Source organism: Dendrobates tinctorius, unplaced genomic scaffold (assembly GCF_039654945.1).
Source record: "Dendrobates tinctorius isolate UK_male_01 unplaced genomic scaffold, ASM3965494v1 ptg000022l, whole genome shotgun sequence".
In the NCBI taxonomy this organism is placed as follows: Eukaryota; Metazoa; Chordata; class Amphibia; order Anura; family Dendrobatidae; genus Dendrobates; species Dendrobates tinctorius.
The window spans coordinates 26,746,411-26,759,447 of record NW_027361690.1 but is presented as its reverse complement, the minus strand read 5'-3'; positions in this window follow the sequence as shown (position 1 = coordinate 26,759,447).

Sequence of the window (13,037 nt, the reverse complement as noted above, 5' to 3'; positions counted from 1 at the left end):
TAGAATAATGAAAAGTGTGGCATTTTCCTTTTTCCCACTTATGAAAGTTTATTGAGAGAATGTTTCCGCAACAGCAAGCAGCCTCTCAAGTGGATTATCCAAAATGTAATCCATGAGTTTAAGAGGACCAAGTGTAGAAATTCAACATGTCCCACCATTCTTTCCCTTTATTTCATCTGTCAGGTAGTATTACGAGGCCCCCATGTACAAATGAATAGTGGGACATGTACCAACTCTAACGGGTATCTTATGGTTGAGGGTGATCAAAGGTATTGTCTTGGAATTATTTTTTCCATGTTGAAAGTAAACCCCACAAACCTTACTCTGGACAGGTCCCTTGATACCGCTCCAGCACTGCTTCAGTCTTTGTTGACTGGCTGGAGCGATGATGTCACTATTACAGAAATTTCAACCATGACAGCCAATCACTAAGGCTCCGATACCTTGCCAATGTAAGCGATATGAGGTGCTAAAGCCAGTGATTGACTGACTACAGCAGTCACGTGCATGATGGCTCTGATGTCAACACTGCAGCCTGTCAATAAAGTTCGGAGCAGTGGCCTAGAGACATTGCTTTACTTGGGGATAAGAGAGTATTGCCTTTTTTTAATTTATCCATAGTCTTGTGGATGATGGCAGCAACAAACACTGCAATACTCACCATCATGATTTTCAGAAATGCATATTCACTGCTACTACAGTCTCACTTGGCAGACTGCAGTGGTGATATTGCAGCTATGGTGCATATGGCCACTGCTGCTAATCACTGAGCCATCTACACAGGCAGAACCACTGAGCCCAGGCATTGGAAGCGGCAGCCATGTCTGCTGTATTCATGACATCACTGCTGTAGCCAATTAATGAAGACCAGAGCTGTGGTGGAGTGTCATTAATGAACTTGTGGAAGGGTGCGCATTAATGTGTTAATGTGCAAACCTATGGATAAATAAAAATTATTTCCAGGAAACCGCTTTACTAGAAGTTGACAGCTTGATAGGAGTATCTACATCAAACCAGCTTTCACACTCCTTTTGAAGCCTTTTCATACATTTGATCAGCTCAGGTAACCTCTTCTCTGTTACCATATGCTTTTTGGTTTCACGCTCTAGATTTGTCAATACCTCTTGTACTTTTTTTCAGGTATTCTCTTTAATGTCGAAATCTATGGAGCCCCCACTTTTTATTTACTCATAATAAAACGTAATAGCACCACTTCAAAGAATAAATGACGCGTTTTAGACAAATGTCTTTAATCGTTGCGTAAAATAGACAATACAAAATATCTTGTCACATCCAGAAAGTCACATGGTTATAATAAGCTAATAGGAATTATGTATCATCAAAATCACTTCAGACCCTGATTACATTTACCTAGTAATAATACATAATTTCCTGATGAATTTTCGTTCTTCATTTAAACAATATTTCCACCGTAAGTCACAATATAGAAGCTTCCTTCTGTGATCTCCTCTCTTTAGTAGCAAGGATTGAATATTTGTCAGGATATTAGTTACCATTGCATAATTCCTATGGGCTAACCAGAACAGTGTGACTTTTTCAGGATGTGACATAAAAGGATCTTTTTGTATATCTTATATTGTATTCAAGAACTAAGGACATTTATCGGGAATGTGTCTGTGTTTGTTTCCTCTAATGGTGGTGCTGCACGTTAATATCAGTAAAAAAAAATTGCCTTTTTTAACTGCATAATTTGTTGGATATACTTCCTCTTACAACTATTGAAGACTGGATGCGCTTCAGATGTTCTCAAACACACAACCTAGGAGATTTATCTTAATGTCTGAATGGTGAGCTGACCTCTTTTCTCTATTTTTGAGTTAAAGTATACAGTCCAGAGAATTACACTTGATCAGTGGCCTGTCTGCTTTCCTAGACCTCCATGGTAGATAATTGTTACCCTACTGACTTATGTGAATGTTTGTACAGTCAAGATCCTATACACTTTCAACATTACAGCTTCTCTCCTGGACAACTACTCCAACTATTAACATAAACTGTAAACCGAATTTCAGCATCTAGCTTTCACCGAAGGTAATGTTATAAATTGTTGAAAGATAAGTCACATAGAACAACAATGCTACACCCAGCAATCAGCTGATTTTCTACAGGAAATGCGCAGTTTGTCAGGCAATGTTTTATTACATAACAGGTCTCCATGTCGGTTCTTGTGTAGTGCCATATCCACCATGGCTCCTCATCTTTGTTGGTGCGTTAGAATAGAATGAACTGTGCTGGTTAAAATAATCAGCTTTGTCTGCCAACTGCATTCTGTTAACCTATACCAGTGTTTCCCATATTCTCATCCTCTCTGCCCCACAATAGATCATATTTTCAGGATTTCCCTAGGATTGCATGGTTGAGAGAAATTGTGTCAATTTCTGATCCTTTGACAGCCTGTGCAATACTAAAGAATGCCTGAAACTATGATCTGTTGGGGCCATCAGGAATGGAGTTTCTAAAACATTGGTCTATACCGATGTCTATTACTACCAGACCAACACTTCCCACATATTGCCATAGAACAGTGCTTTCTAAAATTGTGCTGGTCCTCTCTGCAGTGGTGTGCCCTTAGTTGTTAGTGAGGTGCATCTGGAGAGGCAGTTTTTTTTTTTTTTTTTGAGAAGTGGCACCTCTATAGGGCAGGGGCCAGGAAAACTGTGCAAAATATACAACAAAACATTCTTATTCAGTTGTAGAGCATTTTGTTTTTCATATCTCTTTGCTTCATCTATGTCTTAGCTGCTACTTTCTCTAACATCTACGGCCCTTTAGCACATTCTGTGCACTCTCTCCACATCAGTCTCTCTCTCTCCTCCTCTCTCTCATGTATAATGCTCAACATTTTTAAAACACACCAAACCATTCACTACCACAAAATATTCGCACAAATCTTTAACCCACAAGCTCTCTTTTCTCCTCTGATGGCAACATCTTTCATAAAGCTGGCCCTCCTTCCACTAGTATATATGACTATATGACTCTCTTCCTGCTGCACATAGAAACCCTGCTAATCTTATCAATATTCAGTGCATGCCCTCTCCTGTCTTTTTAAATGTTTTTTCTGGAACTCCCTGTAAACTTGTAAAAAATCTCCTACCTCTACAACTTCTTCCTTTCCAATTCCCTTAACCTTCTGGCTCTCACTGAAACCTGGATCCAGCAGTCAAATATCACTGCTGCTCTCTTGTTTGGTGGGCTGCAATTTTAACATACCACCAGACCTGAGCGCAGACAAGGTGGAGGTGTTGGGTCTCCTTTCATCACAATGTGTTTCCAGCATATCCGCCCAGTACCCTCACTTATATTTCTTTCCTTTAGAAGTCCACACATTTAAAACTCCTAACGTCTTCCTGCGAGTGGCAATTGTGTATCGACTTTCAGGAAAGGCCAACCAGTTCTTCAATCACTTTGCCACCTCGCTTCCACACTTTCCATTCTGTGACATTCCCACTGTCATCATGTGGGACTTTAGCATCCCTATTGATGATCAACTCTCCCCATCTACTACTTATCTTTAACCTCCTGCTTTGGCCTTTCACAACTTATCACCTCTCCTACACATGAGGACAGGAATTATCTGGACCTGGTCTTCTTCGGCTCTGCTCGGGATATGATTTACTATCCTCGCCCACTCTGACCCCAACTTTCTCTCCTCTGTCAAGAACTGTCTCCCCCCCCCGCCTCAGGACACCCCCCACCTACCACACATACAGAAATGTATTTGCCATCAATATCCAGCAGCCTATGAATAATATACAGTTATTTTAGCTCTGATCTCCTCCTTCTCTTGTCCATACTCCACATTATCACATTGTAATTATGCTGTACATTGCAGAGTGACCTGAACAAAGCATCACCTGCTACATGCAGAACAAACCAGCTAATATTTTTTTCCTGCTCTAGGTATGCCCAAGCGTCAGTGGAGAAAATCACTTTCAGCAGAAGACTTTATCCACTAGAAGTTCATTCTCAAAACTTATAGCTATGCTCTCCATCTGGCCAAACAAGTCTACTTCACCACCCTCATTACATCACTCGCCGAAAATCCAAAAAAACAAGACACTTTCCACTTCCTCCTGAACCCTAAAGTCCAGTCCCCTGTCACCAACTTCAGTGCTGCTGATCTGGACACCTATTTCCTATAAAAAAAAAAAATCTGTCAGGACATTTTTGCACAATGCATTCAGAGCCTGGATCGCCTTCCCTCCTGCACCTCAATCTCACTTTCCACCTTTGAATCTGTTACAAAAGAAGTTGCCAGTCTTCTTGCTTCTTCTTATCCTACAGCCTGCACCAGTGACCCTATTCCCTCACATCTCCTTCAGTCCCTCTCTCCGGCTGTCACTGCCCACATCCACTTAACTAAATTATCTAACCTCTCTCTTTCGGTATCTTTCCCTTTTCATTCAAACATGCCATCCTAATCTCCTTACTAATAAACACATCCCTTGACCAAAACTGCATTGCTAACTGCAGACCTGTCCCTAATATTCCCTTCATCTCTAAACTCTCAAACGCTTGGTTCACTCTCATTTAATACCCGATCTCTCAGAAAACTCTTCTTGACCCTTTACAATCTGGTTTCTGCTCTTTCTCTTTACACCTGACTGAAACTGTCCTTGCTAAAGTCTCTAACGATCTACTAACAGCTAAATCTAATGGTCACTACTCCCTGCTGATTCTCCTGAGTCTATCTGCAGTATTTGACATTTATAGTTCACCAGCTCCTCCTCACTGTGCTCTTCTCTACCAGCCCCAAGACACTGTTCTCTAACTACTTATCTGACCGCTCATTCACGGTGTCTTTTACTGACTCTTCTTCCCCTCTGTGTTCCCTTACTATTTGGGTTCCTTAGGATTCAGTCCTCTTTTCTCTATACCCTTCCCCTATTGAACAGACCTTCAGTAGATTTGGTTTCCAGGAACATCTCTATGCTGATGGCACCCAATTATACTACTTTTCCAGACATCACCCCCACCTTAATTCAAAATACCAGGGACTGTCTGTCCGCTGTCTAAAACATCATGTCCTCCCTCAATCTGAAGCTGAATCTCTCCAAAACTGTCTTTCTTCACTCTTCTAACCTACCTACACCTGATAATGCAATTGCTTTGTGTGGTTCAACAATAACTCCCAAGCAGCACACTCACTGTCTTGGGGACATATTTGACATAGAACTTTTCTTTATTTCCTGTATCCATGTTACCGGTATCTTAAACATTTCCAATATTGGAACCCCTCTGAAGAATATTAAAATGCACGTCAGGGTGTATCTGATAATACATGTAAGATGATAATGCCACGGCCGCTGCACATTATTGTTGATTGCTTTTATTTTTGTGCTAGCTTTTTCTTTCATTGCCCTCTGTATGGGTGTGTATATCTCCTAAAGAAAGAGCGTAATCCCCATTATTTGATTCACTGGATATACCTCATAGCACTTGGCACTTTATACGCATGTGATAATAAATGTGTATGGGACTTAATCCATCTTTGGTATATCATGGAAAGAGATGTGTGCATGTCAAAGATAGAACTTTCTTCTGTCACATCCTAACAAGGAAGTATTTTGATACTCTTAAGTTAATGAGGTCTACTAGATATTTTAATATATAGACCATTCTATTATCAACTAGATATATTATCTTACTGTATTAACATTATTGTGGATGTGTCTATGAATGTTCATGAGGTTTTCAATTCCTTTCGTATTGCATCCCTGATATAACAGTTTTATTTGACGGTGATTTGATTTTGGCGCGCACGGCGCACCGTCAAAAGTGCGCAGCGCAGGTCAAAGCGCAACTAGCGCACGGCCTGCGCACGATCTGCGCACCCTATGCTAAAGATAGGGTGCGCCGATTGCAGGCGCCGCTGTGCGCTAGGAGGCGGCACTACAAGCAAGGGGCGGGCACGCCGGGCAGAGAGCTGGCTCGGGGGCGGAGCTACCCCCGGCCGTGCGTGCGCTTAAAAAGCGCTAATGTGAAACCACCCTAAATGATTCTTTTCTTGGACTGCTACAGCTCTCTACTGATCGGTCTCCCGCTAACCAAACTTTCTCTCTATCCTGAATGTGGCAGTAGAGTTGTGTTTCTGTCCAGCTGCTACACCAATGCCTACACCTTGTGCCAGTCATTGCACTGGTTTCCCATTTGCTATAGAATACAATGCAGACTTAGCTCTCTTACCCACAAAGCTCGCCACAGTTCTGCACCACCTTATATCTCCTCCCTCATCTGTCTATCACTCTACTCGTGCTCTCCATTCTGCAACTGATCTAAGACTAGTATCCTCCATAATGTGAACCTCGCAGCTCCTTCTCCAAGACTTCTCTCATGCTTCGACAGTATTTTGGAATGCACTACCCCAGATGATCTGACTGATACCTAGCCCCACATTTTTAAGAGAACTTTAAGAGCACCTCTTTGGACAAGCTTATCGCATTACTTCACAAACCCAACTCTTTCCTGTTGTATCTTTCTAAATGTTCTCAGAGTCTGGTCTCGTACTCATGTCTCCACTTCCTCCAATATGTAAAATTATTTTTTAAATAAATGCTGTACAGTTTTTCTATGGCTGCAGCAACTCTAGTTTAGCATTAGAATTAATATATTTGTGTATGTATTGTAATGTTATTTTGGGTTCAGGAGGCATAAAAAGGGAAAATTCAGATTTTTTTTATATTTTGAGATGGACTTTCATTACAGATGGTGAGGCCTCATATTAGTTTCTCTGATGCTGTAAGAAGATGAGTCAAGACGGAGTCAGCAGTGTGCGATGTTCTTTAAGTCTGGAACTATCGGGGTTGTCACCGCTGTTGGTGGGGGAGATTTCCTCTATAAGGGAGAGACCTTTCTGTCAGACAGCATGGGGCACGGGGTACATAAGGAGATCTGAGCACCAGAACGGGTCAGACTTGGCAGGAAGGCGACAGGAGACGGTTGACTCCTTCTCCACTGCCTATACTGACAACCCCACTTTTCCCGGACCTCCGTGTGCTGACCTTGAGGCTTCTCGTGATGCTATTAAGTTACCGTCTATTCCCGCACGGTTGGATACCCCTGTTTTGCCCAAGATACAGGACAAACTGCCTAGAGACTACTCCGAAAGACTGCGGGCTGTTACAGCTTGTACTCGTGCTCACGTCCCGTGCCCGGCACCATTTCTGAGGAATCCACATAAAGGACTGTTTCCACGTTCTGGCGCACCCAAGTCAAACAGGACTGAATCCATCAGCACTGTCGGGCGGCAGTGTTACTCGTTTCTCCGGAGCAGAGCCAGAGGCTTTGTGCAATATTTGAGACGCCGATGGAAGATTTTCCAGCCTTCTGCTTGCCAGAACTGCAACCGATAAGTTGCCCAGTTTTCTTGTATATTCTTTTTCTGAATTGCCTTTACCTCCCTCTGTGGAGTACTACTTGTTATTGATTGTTTAGTAAATGCTTGTTAACCCCTTCTGTCTCTGGTTACTCACTGCATCCCACAAATTGTTTGCTCCTTACAATGCTCTGAAATAAAACAAAAAACTTTTTTGAAAACCTTTCAAAAGAGGGAAGTAGTAGTCTGAAAAATCTGTTGCCATGGTTACTGCCAAAGAAAGTGGTAGCAACTAACTGCAATCGTAGTGAAAAGAGGAGGGAATTCTAGTTTGGAAACTGGCTTACTTACACACTGATTTAAATGTGTTCATGTAATAAAAAGATGTCAGAAGAAGAACATTATTCAATAAATTTATAATTCATTCTGGTTTAGCAGAAATATTATTTTTTTCCATGTTATTCTCACTTAATTTTGATATCTGTTCATCATAGGACATAACGTGCTGTTTGATGGCTTGGACCCTGACAATCCCAGTATCGGAGCTGTGGAACCCTCAGCATTGGGTTCTGACCACTGAGGTCTGACTACTGGAACCTCAGTCATCCTAAGATTAGGCCTCTAAAGCCCAGCTCTGTATAGAGCAAAGGTGCGCATGCTCGACCTCCACCCAATTTATTGTCTAATTGACTGCCATAGACAAAAGACTAACATCGTGCTCGCTATTTCTGGAAATCCGATTAATAGGATTGGGCTTTAAAGCCCTGATCTCAGGTAGTCAGGGGTACCAGTGGTCAGACCATCAGTGATCAGCAAGTTATTATTTGATTTTCATGAATATCCCTTTAAAATGGTTGTTGCTTCCCAAAATCCATTAACATGGAGAGATTGTAATACATCATATTTACAATGGGTGAAATCAGTATTGAACACCAACTTTTTAAGTAAATATATTTCTAAAGGTGCTATTGACATGAAATTCTCACTAGATGTCGGTAATAACTCATCCAATCCACATAGGCAAAGTAATCACACCATAGTTGTGCATAAACTAAGTTGTGTAATATTGAGAAATGAGAGGAAAAAAGTATTGAACATGCTTACTGAAATATATTTAATACTTAGTATAAAAGCCTTTGTTGATGATGACAGCTTCAACACGCCTCCTCTTTGGAGAAACTAGTTGCATGCATTACTCAAGTTATTTGGGTCCATTCATCCACCCAAACACTCTTTACATCCTGAAGTGACTGTGGGCTGCTTCTATGGAGTCTGAGCTTTAGTTCTTTCCATAAATTTTCTATTAGATTCAGGTCCTGTGATTGGCTGAGCAGTTCTAGCAGCTTTATCATCTTTCTCTGAAACCAATTTAGAGTTTCAAGTTTCCTTGGCTGTGAGTTTAGGATCACTGTCTTGATGGAATGTCCAATCTCGTTTCATCTTCATCATCCTGGTAGATGGAAGATTTTTTTTTTTTTTTTTTATCAAGAAAATCTTGGTACATTTGTCCATTTATCTTTCCTTCAATTATATGAAGTTTGATAGTGCTGTATTCTGAAAAACAGACCCACACCATGATGTCCAACTTGCAAACTTCTCTGTTGGTATGGTGTTTTTTGGGGTGATATGCAGGAGTGTTTTATGGCATCCAAAGACTTAAATTTTGGTCTCATATGACCAGACTATATTCCCACAGTATTTCGCAGGCTTGTCTAAACGCTGGTGAGCAAACTGTAAGCGCTCTTGAACATGCTTTTCATTTAGCAGTGGAGTCTTGCGTGCTGAGCGTACATACAGACCATGAAGGTTGAGTGCATTACTTTGTTTTCTTTTAAACAATTGTACTTGCCGATTTCAGGTCTTTCTCTAGCTCGCCATAGGTGGTCCTTGGCTCTTGGACAACTCTTCTGATAATTCTTTTCACTCCTCTATCTGAAATCTTACTGGGACTTGTGGCCAGTTTAGGGTGAAATAATGTACTTTCCACTTCAAGATCATGGCCCTCAAAAGTGCTCACTCGAACTTTCAGTAGTATATAAATTATTGTGTAATCAATACCATCAGTATGTTTTGCAACAATAAGGTTGTGAAGGTCTTGAGAAAGTTCACTGGTTTTACCGATCATAATATGGTTCTTGTGTGGCACCTTGGTAATGAAACACCTTTATATATAGGCCATCAGTTGAACCAGCAGATCTTATTTTTTGTTAAGTTTGTGGGATTGTTTTCTAATTACTACTGATAATTTCAACTGGTGTCATGACGATCTATGGCTTTTTGCACCTTTTTCTTCATGTTTCCAATACTTTTCCCAGTGTCCCTTCTCATTATTACTTACACATAACTTAATTTATGGAGCCTATAGTTTGAGTTCTTTGCTTGAATGGATTGGATGGGTTGTTATCGACAATTTCATATCAATAGCATGTGTTCAATACTTATTTCACCCTCTGTAGCGCTCACCCAAATACATACCTGTTTTCTATGAGAAATCCTGACACATCTTAAATTTCTTATGATCGTTATACAGAAAAGCGAAGCTTCAGTAATAGGAGCGTAATTAAATTAGACTATTGTAGGTTTTTAATCATTACCTGTCATAAAAAACCTGTCATGTTGAAAGACTGGACTAGTATTAAAGCGGGAAACACTCTGGAACTCGTGTATTATGAAGCATAATCCCTCCATGTTCCACTATATGGTACTCTGTACAATGCTACACTTTGGAGAATACTACTGTAACCTGACATCTAATGAAACATGGCAGAATTTATTTTCGTAAAAAATTAGGTACAAGGCCCCATACACTTATGTTTATGGGGCATGCTACTTAAGACCTAGGGGTATTGAAACTATGCAGTGTTTTTGCATTGTGACTTTCAGTTGTTCACAAAAAATAATAGGGGACATTTATCATTGTGCTTGTGCTAAACAATGTGTGATATTTGCAACATATTGTTATTGTAAATTCCTCTGTCAAATTTATCAATGTATTACACCATTTAATATACCATTTTTAATACTTATGCCAAACTTAAAAATTATGAGAAAAGGGGGATTGATTAACCTATTGGAGTGGAGTATGACTAATTTCTGTACAACAGTCTCATAAAGTCACATTTTATAGACAAGTTATAGGCATCGGTCAAATACATTTTTGTTTCAACCATTGTTATTCTGCCTCTTCCTGTATGGCTTCAAATATCAAGCGTTGTAATTATCAGCTTCTTAGATAATTGTGTAACTCATACTCACACCACCAGGCGTCCGCAGATAGTTTTAACTCCACTGCAACTGTAGAAAGACCAGGAGAAACGATGCTGTTTTCTTCCAAAATCTTGTATTAGTTACAATGAACAGTAGGTAAAAAGGAGTAATCTGTACAGGGCAGTACACATGCATCTAGAGTAATGGCTGCTGTTGAGTAAAACTGAAGCAGGGAGGAGCAACCTAATACAGAGCTAAACTACAGGAAGGACATAAAGACAATCTTCATACAGTCTAATTCTATACCTAGCAACAACAGGGAATTTTGCTGATTTGGAGGAAAAAACTCAACACAGAGAATATACATTACAGGTTGTTCCCATTTGTGGGACACAACACATCGTCAGATTTCATAAGTCCTTATGCAATGTAAGGAGTCGACTCTGTCCCTCGTCATGAAACCTGCAAAGAGAGGAGAGAAGACAAAACAATGCAACATAATGCAGAAATCAAGTCCATACTTGCAATAAAACGTAGACTTTGAATGAGAAATGAAAAAATAAAAAAAAGTCCAAAAGAAAAACCCATCTTCGGATTGGGGAAGCCACCACATGCAACTCTTCCACCAGCCCAACGGCAGATGTTGTAATCCACATGGAGTTCAAAGGTCAGTTGGACTCTGATAGTCCTGTGTGCTAGCACGGCAGGTCCCCGCCATGGCAGAGTCCAGCGACAAAGTTAAGTTCATTTAACTTCTGCTCGAAGGAGCCAGCAGACTGAAGTACTTGGAGAGGTTCTTGCAGCTGTAGTCCTCGTAGATGCATTGTAGGAACATAGACTTGTCTCTTGATATCAGTTGAAAGAGTTTTTAAAGAACTACAGTACAGGGCTTGGAGTTGCTGTAAGGCCTTTAGGGACTCCTTCCCCATCTCCCACCATTGCGGTCTCTGAGATGGTAACATAGTGCTCCTGTTGATGCCCTGAGTAGCAAGCTGTCTCAGTGGTACCCAGCCTTGAACTGCAATGGGTGTTTTGAACCCAAGAGGACCGTGGATGCTGTTTCAACAGGTGAGGCTCCTCGTTAAATAGCAAGTTCATCACAGGGTGAACATGTCTTGTTTGACATCTGGAAGCGTGCTGAGGCTGCGTTGCATGGGGAGCACGCTAGTACCATTGGTAAGAGGTAGGCTGTTGAGAGAGGGGCTCTCACTGTGAGCACTGAAGTCTAGCATGGCTTCGGCTTAACCAGGCTTGTGATGGAGATAGACGTCAAAGGTTGAGAAATTAGCAGTTACTTGCTGAAGATCCCTTGGCAACTCAATCTTTGCTAGAAGAGAAGGTGAGGGAGCTACCCAGTTGTTACAGTAGTCTTCGGTGGGTTTAATGCTCATGACCCTGATGATCACCTTGTCTTGGGGTAGGTGATGAGTTGTTGTCCTTGATTGAAGGATCAAGTGCTGTTGTCTCAAGGTTGTAGTCTCGAGGATAAAGCAAACTTGAATTATCAGATGGTTGATGTTGCCACTTAGTGTCGTTTGACTTCTCCTTCACCCAGTAGTGACGTGAGTATGACTGGGGGGACAAGTCATGGTCATTTGACGTGATAAGGGTTTTGTAAGAGGAGATGTTGCTTGGATCCTTTGTCTAGTTGCTACAGACGTTGCCGATGTGCGTACGGTTCATCGAGTAGTGCGTGGATTTGTTGACACATCTTGTGCAGTCGTATAATGTCTCTACCAAGGAGAATTAGGATGTCTGCCTTGTCATTCAGGGGTGGCATCTCTTTGGCTATCATTCTGAGATGAGGATGCTGAAGAGCGACTTCTGGCATTGGGATTTCTTCCCTGTTGAATGGTATTTGGTTACCCTTAACAAGCGTGGGTAGTGGTATCTCCATGGTGTCCTTCTCAAGAGAAGTTATTATGAGGCCACCGGCCCTTCTTCCAGAGGTTTTTATAACACCGCTGCAGGTGCCCAAGGTGTAGGGATAGACGTCTCCTTTTAAGTCGAACAAGTCGAAGAGTTCTGACCTGGCCAGTGATTTGTTGCTCTGCTCATCTAGACTAATGTACACCTTGACTGCCTTCTCTGGATAACCCTTGGGATACACCCTTGCCAAGCAAATCTTAGCCTAGGACTTGTCTCGAAGACCTCCGCAGACTTTGGTGCATCGTGAAGATACCGCAACATGGCTTGTCGCTTGGTCTGAACTCTCCCCACCATGGCTTGTGGTGGGAGAAGGTGTAGATGCAGAGTCAGGCTGTGATGGATGGAGTGCTTGTACATGGTCTTTGCTGTCGTACACTAGACACTTGATGGCGATGACACAGTCCTTCGCAGGATGTTCTGTAGAGACGCATCACCTGAAGCATACTCCAAACTTCTTCAAGAGCTCCTTTCGTTCTTGAAGGGGTTTCATTCTGAAGCCGATACGCTTCTTCAGGGTATGTGTCAGTTTGTGAATTGGACACTGGTGTTTCGGATTTTCCAC